The sequence below is a fragment of the Mauremys reevesii genome, linkage group 1 (genome assembly GCF_016161935.1).
Source record: "Mauremys reevesii isolate NIE-2019 linkage group 1, ASM1616193v1, whole genome shotgun sequence".
Lineage (NCBI taxonomy): Eukaryota > Metazoa > Chordata > Testudines > Geoemydidae > Mauremys > Mauremys reevesii.
This window is the reverse complement of record NC_052623.1, coordinates 148,160,879-148,174,402: the sequence shown is the minus strand read 5'-3', so window position 1 is coordinate 148,174,402 and position 13,524 is coordinate 148,160,879. Positions and strand designations below refer to the sequence as shown.

The 13,524-nt window shown below is 39.3% G+C and overlaps 1 long non-coding RNA gene across 1 annotated transcript in view; it reads left to right on the top strand.

Moving 5' to 3' along the window:
- LOC120389271 overlaps positions 1-12,553 on the top strand; it is a 45,451-nt gene extending 32,898 nt beyond the window's left edge. Inside the window, exons 4-5 of the long non-coding RNA XR_005590848.1 lie at positions 6,235-6,293; positions 12,490-12,553. This is a non-coding gene — a long non-coding RNA (uncharacterized LOC120389271). The remainder of the gene's footprint in view (positions 1-6,234; positions 6,294-12,489) is intronic.
- The last annotated feature ends 971 nt before the right edge of the window (positions 12,554-13,524 follow it).

The window sequence follows — 13,524 nt, the reverse complement described above, 5'->3', positions numbered from 1 at the left end:
AAACCCCAGACACTCCTACACAGCATCTGTTCCAAACTGTATCCAATTCTAAAACAACATCAAATAACCACATTCTTGGTAAAATTTTGGGCAAACATTCATCCCCTCACATTCACACACAGTTTTGTAAGGTTTAAATACTATCCACAGTCTCCTTTGTAAATTCTCCCTTTTCTTATGGCAATTGTTGTCAATCCTATGGTTAAGATTCAGAGCACAAAAATAGATCATGAAAAATTTGATTTTTTTCCCTTTGACATTCATTTCTCTTTTCCTTCAAAGTGCAATTACAGGTTTTGATAAGTGAAGCACAGTTCATGTTGACAAAACTTGCTTTTCCTTCATCTCAAAATGAATGCACCAGAAAGGTTATACCGTTTTCCCTTTTTAATGAAAATGGCAAATTTAATGATTTCACTTTACAGATTAACCTTTTCACCCAGCTTTAATAACATTGTTTCTAAAAAAAGAAGAGTCCCACTGAATCCAACGAAAAATTGCCCAGTTTTTATACACTCAATTAGTGCATCATCCTACAAACAATGACAAAGCTGTCCTTTATGCAGGATGAGACCTCTAATGGAGGTACTTCAGTCTTTGGTATCTGGCACAATAACTTGCAGAAGTGTGGCTACTGATGATGGTTCGAGTTATCATCAGTTCTGAGGAAAGCAATTAATCAAATTTCTGATTATTCCCAGAACACTGGTATGGTTTACATAAAGTGATTCATTTAAAATGTGTATCTTCATTTAACACTCTTGTTTGTTACAACTGATACAGGTAAGACCTTTACTGAAATACTGTGTATAATTCAGGTCACTCACGTTGAAGAAAGATGAATGCAAACTGGAACAGGTGCAGAGAAGAGATACAAGAATGATCAGTGGAATGGCAGGCTTATCTTATGAGAGGAGATTGGAAGAGTTTGGCTTGTTTAGTTTAGCAAAAGAAGGGCGAGATGATATGATTACTCTCTGAATACATTCTGAGTCAAACACCATGGAGGGTGAAAGGCTATTTAAGCTAAAGGACAATGTTGACATAAGAATAAATAGGTAAAAACAGGACAGGAACAAATTCATTTTGGAAATTAGAAGAAGATTTCTAACCATTAGAGTGGCGAGGTTCTGGAACAGCCTCTCAATAGGTGTTGGGGAGGGGGAGAGAAGAAAGGTAGGGGAACAACTTTATTAGTTTAAGAAAGAGCCAGACAAAGGTCTGAATGGGATTGTAGGATGGGGTTGCTTGTGATGATGGGAAGGATAGCATGGCAGTCTTGTGGGTACCATCTGGTTTATGTCTTATGTTCCTAAGGTTCAGGCTTCAAAGCTTCAGCTGGTCACCGGTAGGGGCCAGGAAGAGACTATGCATTTTTTTTCTTTTTCTTATTTCTTTTTTTTTGGTCTCCTTCCTTCTATGCATCAGAGAAGGCCATGAGTGGTGATGGGAGACTATATGTGGTGATCTGAGGTGGCAGCAAGCATTCTCTCGATCTCAGGTGTTTGGCTGGCTGGTTCTTGATCAGATGTTCAGGGTCTAACTGGATGCCATTACATAGGTTGGGAAAGCATTTTTCCCCAGATCAGATTTTTTGTGTTTGTTGCTTTCCTCTGCAATGTGGAGTGCTGGTCACTTATCATGATTATCTAGGTATATATGACTTAATTCCCTGTCACTGCAGGGACAATAGTGAACCTCAGCCACCCTCCACCCCCATTCTCTCATTCTGCCACATAATAGTTTACTGTCCTATGGGCTGTAATATTTTGGTCTAATTTTGGTTATTTTGTTTAGTGTGCTGGTTCTGGGAGGTACTGTAGCTTGTGAGGTCAGAGGTAATGGAGGTCAGACAAGGTAATGTTGTGGTCCCTTCTTCCCTTAAAACTATGACTCTCACTTAGCATTCTATGCACATGGCTTGTTTTTTTATTGTCTAAGCAATGTTCTTTTTTTAGCATCCGCTTTATACTTGCTCAATCTCTTTTGTAAACTCCAAAATTCCTAGTCTACACATGTCATTGCATGAATCAATGATAGAAAAATCTATCCAGTCAATGAATCCTTGGAGAATTATACCAGACAAGAAAAGATGGATCAGTGTTGAATGCTCTTTTTTCATATTATAATTGCAAGAATTGTATAGCCAACTTCCTTCCACAGCTATTATGTGCAGTAGCTTCCTTCCACATTCAGTGAAGAAGAAACAATGAGAAATCACTTGGATATTTACCCCGAAGTATTTTTTTTCATATCAAATGCCATCCAGTTATAACTCTTCTTTATAAACCATCCTTTAACTTTTGACTCATATACCAGTGTATCTCTACTTCTTCTCATTTGCCATCATCCTGCTCTCTGACTCTTCCCAAAATCTCACAGTTTGCTATGCAAGAGCCTTCCCCTCTGAAAAATGTATAAGCTGGAACATCTTTTCTTTAAACCTTTCTCTCACTGTCTCTCTGTCTTTTTTAAGCCTATCTTTTCTTCTTTGCCGGTTATTTCTCTCTTCCTGCATTTATATTATTTAGCTCTACAACTGTGATATTTTACTATGTAGACTAACTTGGGTTACAGTTTATGTGACAGATGCTATACAAAACAAAACTGTGTTTTAAATTGAATAACCAGATACTATATCTCCAAGTCTATATTTTGCACTAAGGCATAATACAAAATATGTTTGCATGGTGGCTCGCTTTACCAGAAACACAATGCTTTCCTGACAAAAACAAACAATGCCATTACTGACAAAATATAAGCTGATCATTAAAATATGAAATGTATTCATATTTGATTTGAAAATTCTGCTTCTTCCAGGAAAGCTAAATGCTTCCATTCATTGGCTAGTGCACAAATAAATATATATAGTCATTGGGATGATAAACAGGATCTAGAGAATTTAGTTCATGCAAAATTAATTCTGAGAGAAAAGACAAGGCTTTGTGATTTAACAGCAACTCTAAACCCAGCTCCAGTACCTGAAAAGTTTTTTGTTTGTTTGTTTAGCTCAGATCAACCAAATTTTCCATCCATGGTATTCAAAAATGATGGCATAGCTAAAGCAATCTTTAATTCCCTTTATTTTTTACATTATGCACAATCTTGGTTTTGTTTTTGTTTTTCCTTTCTATTTGTCCAATTTATGGTGAAGTTACATTTTGATGTGCTGATTCTATGCTGAATGACTTTAAAAAATCCCTTTATTTTCTTTGTAAAACATGCTTTTAAGGTATGCTCCTACTTCCACTGAAATTTCAGGCAAAAGTTTAGTTTAAAGTTAGACTGAGTCCTTACTAAGCCAGTCTGACGTGTTGTCTAGTGGAAGACTTGAATTCATTGCTATTTTTAACAAATGCAGTCACTTGGAGAAGAAAATGCCTTTCTTGCTCCAATGTGACCTTTCTGACTGATTGAGTGGAGTTGGTAGATTCAAGCTGAATCACAACCAATATATCTTGGCCTTTGGGACAATGGATAATGAAGACAGAGAGCAACTTTGATTTTCCGCCAACATCACCTATTGCCACTCTATATATTTTCAGTTCTATATGTTAGTTGGACATCGAAGTGTAAGTTTCTTACTTAGCAAAGACATTACATCTAATTTTTATATTTTTTGTAGTTTAAAAAACACACTCAGCGTGAAACAAGACAGTGGAAGTCCCAGGAAGACCCAAATGAGTTTATGCTGCTGGAAATGCAGGAACAAAGGCCTGGGGGACAAGTCCTGCTGTATTGTTAAACTGATGTGTATTCATTGAAGTCCGTAAGATTAAAGTCTGGATTTGATCTGGTGTAAATGAGAATCACATTTGGTCTATAGTGTTTGATGATTTGGAAGGCAAAGTATCAGAGGGGTAGCCGTGTTAGTCTGGATCTGTAAAAGCAGCAAAGAGTCTTGTGGCACCTTATAGACTAACAGACGTTTTGCAGCATGAGCTTTCGTGGGTGAATACCCACTTCTTCAGATGCAAGTAGTGGAAATTTCCAGGGGCAGATATATATAAGCAAGCAAGAAGCAGGCTAGAGATAACAAGGTTAGATCAATCAGGGAGGATGAGGCCCTCTTCTAGCAGCTGAGGTGTGAAAACCAAGAGAGGAGAAACTGGTTCTGTAGTTGGCAAGCCATTCACAGTCTTTGTTTAATCCTGAGCTGATGGTGTCAAATTTGCAGATGAACTGGAGCTCAGCAGTTTCTCTCTGAAGTCTGGTCCTGAAGTTTTTTTGCTGCAGGATGGCCACCTTAAGATCTGCTATTGTGTGGCCAGGGAGGTTGAAGTGTTCTCCTACAGGTTTTAGTATATTGCCATTCCTAATATCTGATTTGTGTCCATTTATCCTTTTCCGTAGAGACTGTCCAGTTTGGCCGATGTACATAGCAGAGGGGCATTGCTGGCTTATGATGGCATATATTACATTGGTGGACGTGCAGGTGAAAGAACCGGTGATGGTGTGGCTGATCTGGTTAGGTCCTGTGATGGTGTCGCTGGTGTAGATGTGGGCAGAGTTGGCATCAAGGTTTGTTGCATGGATTGGTTCCTGAGTTAGAGTTACTCTGGTGCGGTGTGCAGTTACTGGTGAGAATATGCTTAAGGCAGGCCAGTCCTCGCCCACACACAACCTGCAACCTGAAGCATATTCTCACCAGTAACTGCACACTGTACCATAGTAACTTTAACTCTAAGGATGGGGACAAAGAAGAGTGGTCCCTCTTTTTACTCTCCTCTGATTCAGACACAAGCTGTCACAGTCCTCATGACCATACATCTCTGACCCCCGAAAGACATCTGCAGCATGCCTGACATAACACATGGTCTGGTTTTTCACTTTAAAAATCTGATTACCCTATGCTTCAAACTCCCTCTTTAAGATGTGTTTGACCAAGTGTGAATGGAACAGCAGGAGTGTTAATGCAACCCATTCTATTTCTATTGGCTTTTCTGCAGGGCTCAAAATGAAGGGTTCAATGTGCGTCACTTGACACTGTCTCTTTTGCCCACATCTTCCTTCCTTCCCAGCTATGGGTCCCTGACCCCATGGAGGGACCTAATTAAAAAAATATGTTACAGGTAGTGATGGGTGAGCCTCTGGATGCCCAACAGACTGCCATGAGCAGAAATTCCAGCCTCTGGATCCCTGGGTTTTTTACACCTCCAAAGACTGAACAGAGTCCAGGAACTGTCCCAGCCCTGGGGTCCCTAGGCACACTCTTTAAGTACAGACCCTAACACTCTCTCCTGAGAGATATAACCTGGTGGTCCCCTGCCCAGCCTTGGAAAGAGTGCTGACTTCAAAATTACTTTATAATATCAACCACAATCCATAAATTGTATAGATAGATTTCTCAAATTGTCACAATTTACTAGAAATTATCAATATATGTTTGAGTCTACAAAATTTGGGCCAGGTCCTGCAAATCCATACATGAGTAATGCCTTCCATAGGCTGACGAGGTGAGTAAGGGCTGCTTATATGATTATTTTATTGGCCTAGTGGTCAACAAATATTTCAAGAGGAGGATTTTTCATGATGCTTCTGAATTTGTTTTGGTTTTCTTAGTATATTTTAACACTTATGAACTGAGCATGAACTGGGAATTACAGAAATACATGGAAATAAAAATAGCATGGAAAACAAGTAAATATGCTCAGGTTCATTAATTGGGTTCATTAGTTATGCAAAATAGATGTTCTGTGTTGTTTTATCAGGATTGGCTCCCCCCATCCTTCTCATAAAAGAACTTGTACCTAAGCTACACACCAGAGATAACTATATGGTAGCTAAAGTATTTGTAATTGTTTTTAAATCAGTGCCTATACATCCAGATGAATAGAATCATAGAAATATAGGACTGGAAGGGACCTCAGTAAGTTATCTAGTCCAGTCCCCTGCACTGAGGCAGAACTAAGTATTATCTAGACTGTTCTTGACAGGTGTTTGTCTAACCTATTCTTAAAAGCCTCCAATGATGGAGATTCCACAACCTCCCTAGATAATTTGTTCCAGTACTTAACTACCCTTACAGTTAGAAAGTTTTTCTTAATGTCTAATCTAAATCTCCCTTGCTGCAGTTAAAGCCTATTATGTCTTGTTCTGAACTCAGTGGATAAGGAGAACAATTTATCACCTTCCTCTTTAAAACAACCTTTTATGTACTTGAAGACTGTTATTATGTCCCTGCTCAATCTTCTCTTCTCCAGGCTAAACAGTTTTTTCAATCTTTCCTCATAGGTCACATGTTCTAGACCTTTATTCACAAGGTTTGTTACCATATCATAGAAGGATATTAGGTAAGTTTGACATAGTTTGTTCCTGACAAGTCAATGTTAATTGTTACTTATCACCTTATTATCTGCTTCTATGTGCTTATAAATTGATTATTTGATGATTTGTCCCACTCTGGCCTCTCTCCCCCCAGAAGGGGTGGGGTGTCAGATGGAAGGGGCGGGGCCAGGGGTGGAAGTAAGTTACATTTCTTACCCATACAGTCCAAACACAAGCAGCCCACCTCTCCTACATACTTCATGGATCCCTCCCATTGCATGACTTAGATATAGAAAATAAAGCTACTATTACTACTACCAGTACCGTCTGTAAACTTTACTATTGGAATAAGCCTGAAAAACTGAAAACTCACTGTCACATTTTTCTCCTTGTCCTCCCTTCTCCTCCTCCTCCAGCCAGGCTGCCCAACGCACTCAGCAGGGGCTCCCCTCTAGCTTGTAGCAGGGAGCAGCGGAGCTGGCTGAGGGAGAAGCCTCCCCAGGTAGCCTGCTGCCTGCATAAGAACAGTTATAACTTAGCTGTTCACTCCGCAGTCTGAACCACAGGATTAAAATCAAAATCAGGAACCATTTCCAAGATTTGATAGATTTGAATTTGGAAATGGTTTCTGATTTTGATTGTATTTTTTGTGTATTATATTATTGAAGATCGCCTCATCCAGGAGGCAGAAAAGAACTGCCCTGGCTTTGGTCACCCCTCTCCCCCCAAACAACCATGAGTGACATTAACAAGGATGCCAGAAATAGCCCCTAATCCCAGTTCAGACCACAGAATGAACAGCTGAATTTAAACTGTTCCTATGCCGGCAGCAGGCTACCTGGGGAGGCTTCTCCCTCAGCCAGTCCCCCTGCTCCCTGCTACAAGCTAGAGGGGAGCCTGCTGAGTGTGGGGGGTCAGGGGAATGGGGAGCCGTGTTGGCAGCCTTACTGGAGGAGGAGGGAGGAGAGACACTGATATGACAATGAGTTTTCCCCTTCCACTGGCTTTTATTAGCTCTGGATTTAAACTGTGTAGTCAAATGAGTATTGTATTCTGCCCCTGCCTTGGGCCTTGGCTACACTGGTGCTTTACAGCTCTGCCAGTTTCTCGCTCAGGGGTGTGAAAAAAACACCTCCCTGTGCACTGCAAGATACAGCGCTGTAAAGCGCCATTGTAAACAGTGACACAGCGCTGAGAGCGCAGCTCCCAGCGCTGCAAGCTAATCCCCACGGGGAGGTGGAGTATGTGCAGCACTGGGAGAGCTCTCTCCCAGCGCTGGCGCTGCAACCACACTCACACTTCAAAGCGCTGCCGTGGCAGCGCTCCCGCAGCAGCGTTTGAAGTTTCGAGTGTAGCCAAGCCCTCTGTCTCACACTCACATCCTCCCCCACTCCCAGCAACAACCCTGAGTAAAATTAACAAGGATGCCAGAAATAGCCCCTAATCAAGTGAACAGCTGAATTTAAACTGTTCTTATGCAGGCAGCAGGCTGCCTGGGGAGGCTTCTCCCTCAGCCAGTCCCCCTGCTCCCTGCTACAAGCTAGAGGGGAGCCCCTGCAGCCCCTGCTGAGTGGGAGGGTTGGGGGAATGCGGAGCTGGGAATGCGGCAGCCTGGCTGGAAGAGGAGAGGGAGAGAAACAACAAACAAATGTGACAGTTAATTTTTTTCTTTCCAAGCTTTTATAAGCTTTGAGTTTGAACTTTTTGTTATGCAGCCAAAAGAGGTGAAAGTAAGCCAGTACTGAATGCTCCACTTATTTGCCCATAAGCTGCTGCACCTTTTTTTACTGTACCGGGCCGTACCAGCTTACTTTCACCTCTGGGTACTACCCCTTTTACACTGATATTTGGCATGTTAATCATCCGATCATTGCTAACTTTTTTGGTGAAAACTGAAGAAAAAAAAAGGCATTTAACATTTTGTCCATTGCTGTATATTCTGCTATTGTCATTCCCTCTTCACTGATTAATGAGCCTACTCTGCCCTTGGTCTGCCTCTCACTTCTAATGAACACATGCATTTACAAATACAGTATAGCAAAAAGCTTAACTAAAAGACCCACACCAGTTGACAAACTGGAATGGATTTGCCCCACTCTTCGGGACAAAGATGGAATAGACATAAGAGCCATCTACCACGTTTGGAAGGTTAGCAAATGTATGCACTGTCAACCAACAAAGGAAGTCAGTTCCAGAGTTGAAGGCCTTCTGCTGATAATGCATTGGCAGTGTGTCTTCCTTGTTCACCTCTGGGATCCTGTGTCTCTCTAATTACATTTATGGCTCCTCCCACCACCATCAGAGTGTTTCAGCGCTTCTATTATCAGAGAGGTAGCCCTGTTAGTCTGGTTCTGTAAAAGCAGCAAAGAATCTGTTAGTCTATAAGGTGCCACAGGATTCTTCAGTGCTTCTAGTGAGAGTGCCTCTGCTGATCTCAATTGCTGCACTAGGGCAGTATGCTGAACATGTGGCTATATAACGTTAAAATAAGTCATTTTGAATTGGAGTGGAATGTTTATAGACACAATATTTATTATGTGCTGGAAAAGAAATAGCACAGATTGGTCAAACTGCTAAATAATGGCAATGGGTATTTGATTGCTGGAACATTTAGAGCTTGTGGTCATAGTTGGTTTATTTAGGGGATTATTTTACAACTAGCTCATTAATAACATGTTTTATGTGAAAGATGAAGTTCTGCATATTTTTATGATGGATGCTACGGTTTCTGCCAATGGAGTGAATATTCCAGGAAGTTAGTGTTTCTTTCTATTGTGGCTATAAAAGCAGATTAGTTCAATTCAATTTTACAATTTAGTTTGTAGAAAAGATATGAACTAAGACTTATGAAGTGTAAATGAGACTTTTGATCTTAAATATTTACAACACTGAATATCTAGAGTAACTACCCTGAGAAGTATGGAGTAATTCTGGATTTACACCTGTGAAAAAATCAGAATCTGGCTCTACATTCTTATTATTTTTTCTCTTTTGGTCAGATTAGCATCAGAAAAAAAATCTTAAATGATATTTATGCTCCCACTTCTTAACATTACTAAAAGCTGCCATCAGCCTGAACCAACAGCACTGAGATCTTAACAGTTTTTTATTCTTTGTTTTTTATCCCATGGGAACATTGTCCCTTTCTATTTTCCATTTGAACTGTTATTGCTTTTGAACCTTGTGTTTCAATCTTCTAACCTCTTTCTTTCTTACTCCAACCATGTTATGACAAAAATTATATAATGTAATAGGAGGGTAGTGATAATTAGGTCCAGCTGAGAAAAAAATATAGGTGCTTGACTCTTATGAGCCCCTTCTCCCTTTAAACACTAAATATCAATGGAAAGCCTGATTGCATTAGACTAGATAATAATCTGTGTTACATCACTATACACCTCGTTAAATGGAGTTACTCCAGAGTGAAAGTTCTGTAAATGAAATCAGAGTCTAGCTCATTGACTTTTAACTGCACTTCTTTGTGAAGGAGGCAATTCATTGATACAGGAGGAGGATAGAGTAGAAGAGAGAAGAAGGGAGATAAAGGTGCTAACTAAAGGAAATAAAAGAGGATTAGGAGATTGAAGAGGAGGAAAGGGAGACAGGGCTAAAGGGATGACTTGTCAGTCTTCATCAGCACTGGCCCATTTCACAGAAGTTGCAGATAAAAAAAAATCTCAGCCACTCACAATCTCTTTGAGAAGCAGATGAGTTTATGTGCCTCAGAGCAGGTGAGCACCTCTGTACTGTGTACTTACTCACAGATTCATCACAAAATCCACATCCAGTGGGGAAGGTGGCTCTTCTCCTCAGATGAAGCAGATGGTGTGGTCAGAGCAAGGAAAGTGTGCTTGGCTAGACAAGTGCCTGCACCCTTTGCTACTAGGCTACAGTTCAGTGTGTGTGTGCGTGTGAAGTTGTGTTGTGTTATGCATAGCTAGTCTCAGTGCTGGCTCACACTTTCATTTTAATGTCTTACTGTGCCTCCACTCCTGTAAAGTTTAGAAGCTACTGTGATTCTCAATATATTAGATATATGAGTTTTATTTATATATCAAAAATAGAGTAACATGACCTTGTTAGTGTGAGTCAATTTGAAATTCACATTGATAAGGATTTTAAAAACCCAGTTTCCTAACAACTAATACTTTGATAGAACTTCAGTTCATATAATAACATTTGTTATGTCTTAAGTATCTTTCAGATACCAAGGCATATGTTGTAAGTAAAACAAGCACAGATTGAATTGCTTGTGAGGCAACATTATTAGTAATGTCAAAAAAAAATTAACATCAGATAGACAAACATAAATTGAAATAATTGGGTCTGATTTTCCTTTGCAGGAAAATCACCAAATGATTATTTTTAGATTTTTTTAATGAAATATTTTTCAACCTGAGCTTTCCTAAGTGTTAAAGTCCTAGTCTATTTTTGAAGCTTCTAAAGTTGTAGAAAACAGAAGTAACTATAAAATAGAATGATACATGGAGATGCATCCCCACAGTTATTGTTTCAGGCTGTCTGCAAACTTAGGCAGATGAATCTAGGGTTGTGTTTTGAAATGCTTCTTCCCAACCTCAAGGGTTAAAAATTTACTTACTATATATATACTTAAATAGGCAGATTCTGACCTCATCACATGACTCGAGAAGACAGAGCCCAAGCCATGAATATCAGCCAATAAATTAAGTGTGTTGATAATGAAAGAGTGCTATAGGCAACAATATGCGCTCCAGTTAGCGCTATTATTTTGCCAGGTATCTCTCCACCCAGGCACACCAGGAATAAGAGACACAATGGGAAACACGGGGGCATGCTCAGTACTACCATAGCTGTAACTGGCGTATGGTGCTTTGATACTGCTGTGATAGTCACCTTAAAAATAAGTATACTAGAGAGATACTTGGCAGATAGATAGAGATGTTGACTTATGACCCAGCCTTTTATAAGGACTATACCTTGCTCATGGACCAGATATCCAAAATCTATTATGGTGATACTCAGAAGGGAAAATTACAAGCTTGCTAAACTTTGAAAAAAGATATAGTGACCTTTCACACAATCCCATGTTCTTTTGGCTGAGAAAGCAATGTCTTAACTGCAATACGCAGGTATATATATATATAATGTAGCAACAACAAAAATAATGAGTAAGCAACAGATGTTAATTATGCTGTTAAGAAATTTATGAAATATGACAAAATCTGGAAATGTACTAAAATAAGATCTATTTGGGGGGAGAAAATAGGAACTGCTTGGAGCTGAAACTAACCCTCCGACCTGTCCCCAACTTCCAAGAAGCTAGTGAGGGAGGGAGGAGCTGGAAGCAAACAGGCAGAACCAGGGAAGCTGAAATCAACTGAGATCAGACTCGCTTCTGCTGCAGGAATCAGTTCTAAGAGAATCTAGTTTGGTCATGTATATATCTTTTCTGTTATGTGCTGACTAACCATTGTTTAATGAACTCAGCTAAGTTTAGTTATTGAAGTCTTTTTAATTAAGTAGATTTGAACCCATGCAATTATCAATTTTTTGATTATTTATTGATTACAGAGGTAACTGAGGCTTATATTTTTGCCTACAAATGCTCTTTAAATATGAATACCCTCCATTTTTGACTGATATTTATGAAGAAAGTATTTCAAATACCATAGCACACAGAATGGACATTTTAAAAAAATCTGACATTCCTCTTCCTTTAAACGAGGATCTGTTATTTAGACCCAGATTCTGACATCATTAGCAACATTGTTAATGAGTACTAAACTCTAATGAAGACAAAAAAACTAGTGTAAACTAATGTGTGTGAGATCAAAACATAGACCCTCAACCTTTACCCTGACTTCAGATTCTGTAATTCAGCAAGAGATTGTGTTTTTCTTTGGCACTGGAATTAAATGTGGACAAGGGATCATGTGATGAAGATAGTTGATTGGTGTTTCAGTGGCCTATTTAGATGCTATATGTTTGGCAAAGCACCTATGCAGTAAGCTTTCTGGATAATATCTCAAATTACTTATGTTAGTTAACATCACTTTTTTTTTAAAAATGATGGAATTGTCTCGTGTTTATAGGAACAGAACATTTTAAGCACATTTTCAAAGAGATCTATTTACAGTGATGTTCCTCTAGTGTTGAAGTTGTGAAGTGACCAATAAAGGTAGTTTCCCTTTAGTTCACACAGCAGGTCTTTTTTTTTAGTTATTTTTATTTTTTATATAGGTGAGTTCTGATCCTCAACACTGCAGCATGAAGTTCTATGTTACTCAGCAACAACTAAAAGGCACAGACATATCATAGCCATTATGATATAGTAACTCAGCTAGATTTAGCAGCTACTCTTCCTTACATTTTGAAATAAATTGTTATATCTAGTTGCAAGCGTGTGATCTGGTCTAGCATTCAATTTTTAGAGAATATTTCAGGTTGCCCAGTTTCTCCAGCTGCCTCAGTAATAATTTACTACTATTGTTTTACAGTACTTTTTGTAAAAAAAAATACATTATAGGTGCATTAATTATTATTTTATTATTATAACTGTAATGAACTGTTTGCCAGAGCTTTGATCTCTGGTGAGTTTGTCTTTCAGAGCTGGTGTGCTGTAGCAAACATTAACTAATACTGATTCTGCATAAATACGAGATAAACTACAAGATGTATGTGCCAGGCTGAAACAATTACAGTCATAATAAAAGGCAGTTTTAACAATGCAAAGTGGTCTATCACAATCATTATAGCTGCACTAGAACAGTGTTACTGAACAATAATAGTAAGAAACTATGGCAAATGTATACTAAGTCATTTGGAAACAAAAGAACAAACTAGGCTAATATATTACAAAATAAATTCAATTGTATGAGCCAAAATAATTACACTGAACAGTTACAACAATGTACTGGCACAGTAAAGGAAACAGGGAAAAAACGTGTGTTGTATGAGCAATTGGCCATCCCCCCTTTATGCTTTGGACTTGCAAACACTTGCCCATGTGACTAGACTGCTTGATTAGAGGGTCCTATATGGGCATCTCCCCAACCTACTGTTGACACAGGTCCTGCTTGTGAGGGTGTCTATGATCCTCAGGGATGGGTCCATCTCTCAGAGTTCCTGCTCTGGCTCAATAGCCAGGTGGCTGGGAGAGCTGGGCCACTTAGTGTATGTCTACACTGAGATTAAACAACTGCAGTTGGCCCATGTCAGCTGACTCAGGCTAAGTGGCTTGGGCTAAGAGACTGTTTAATTGCATTGTAGACATAA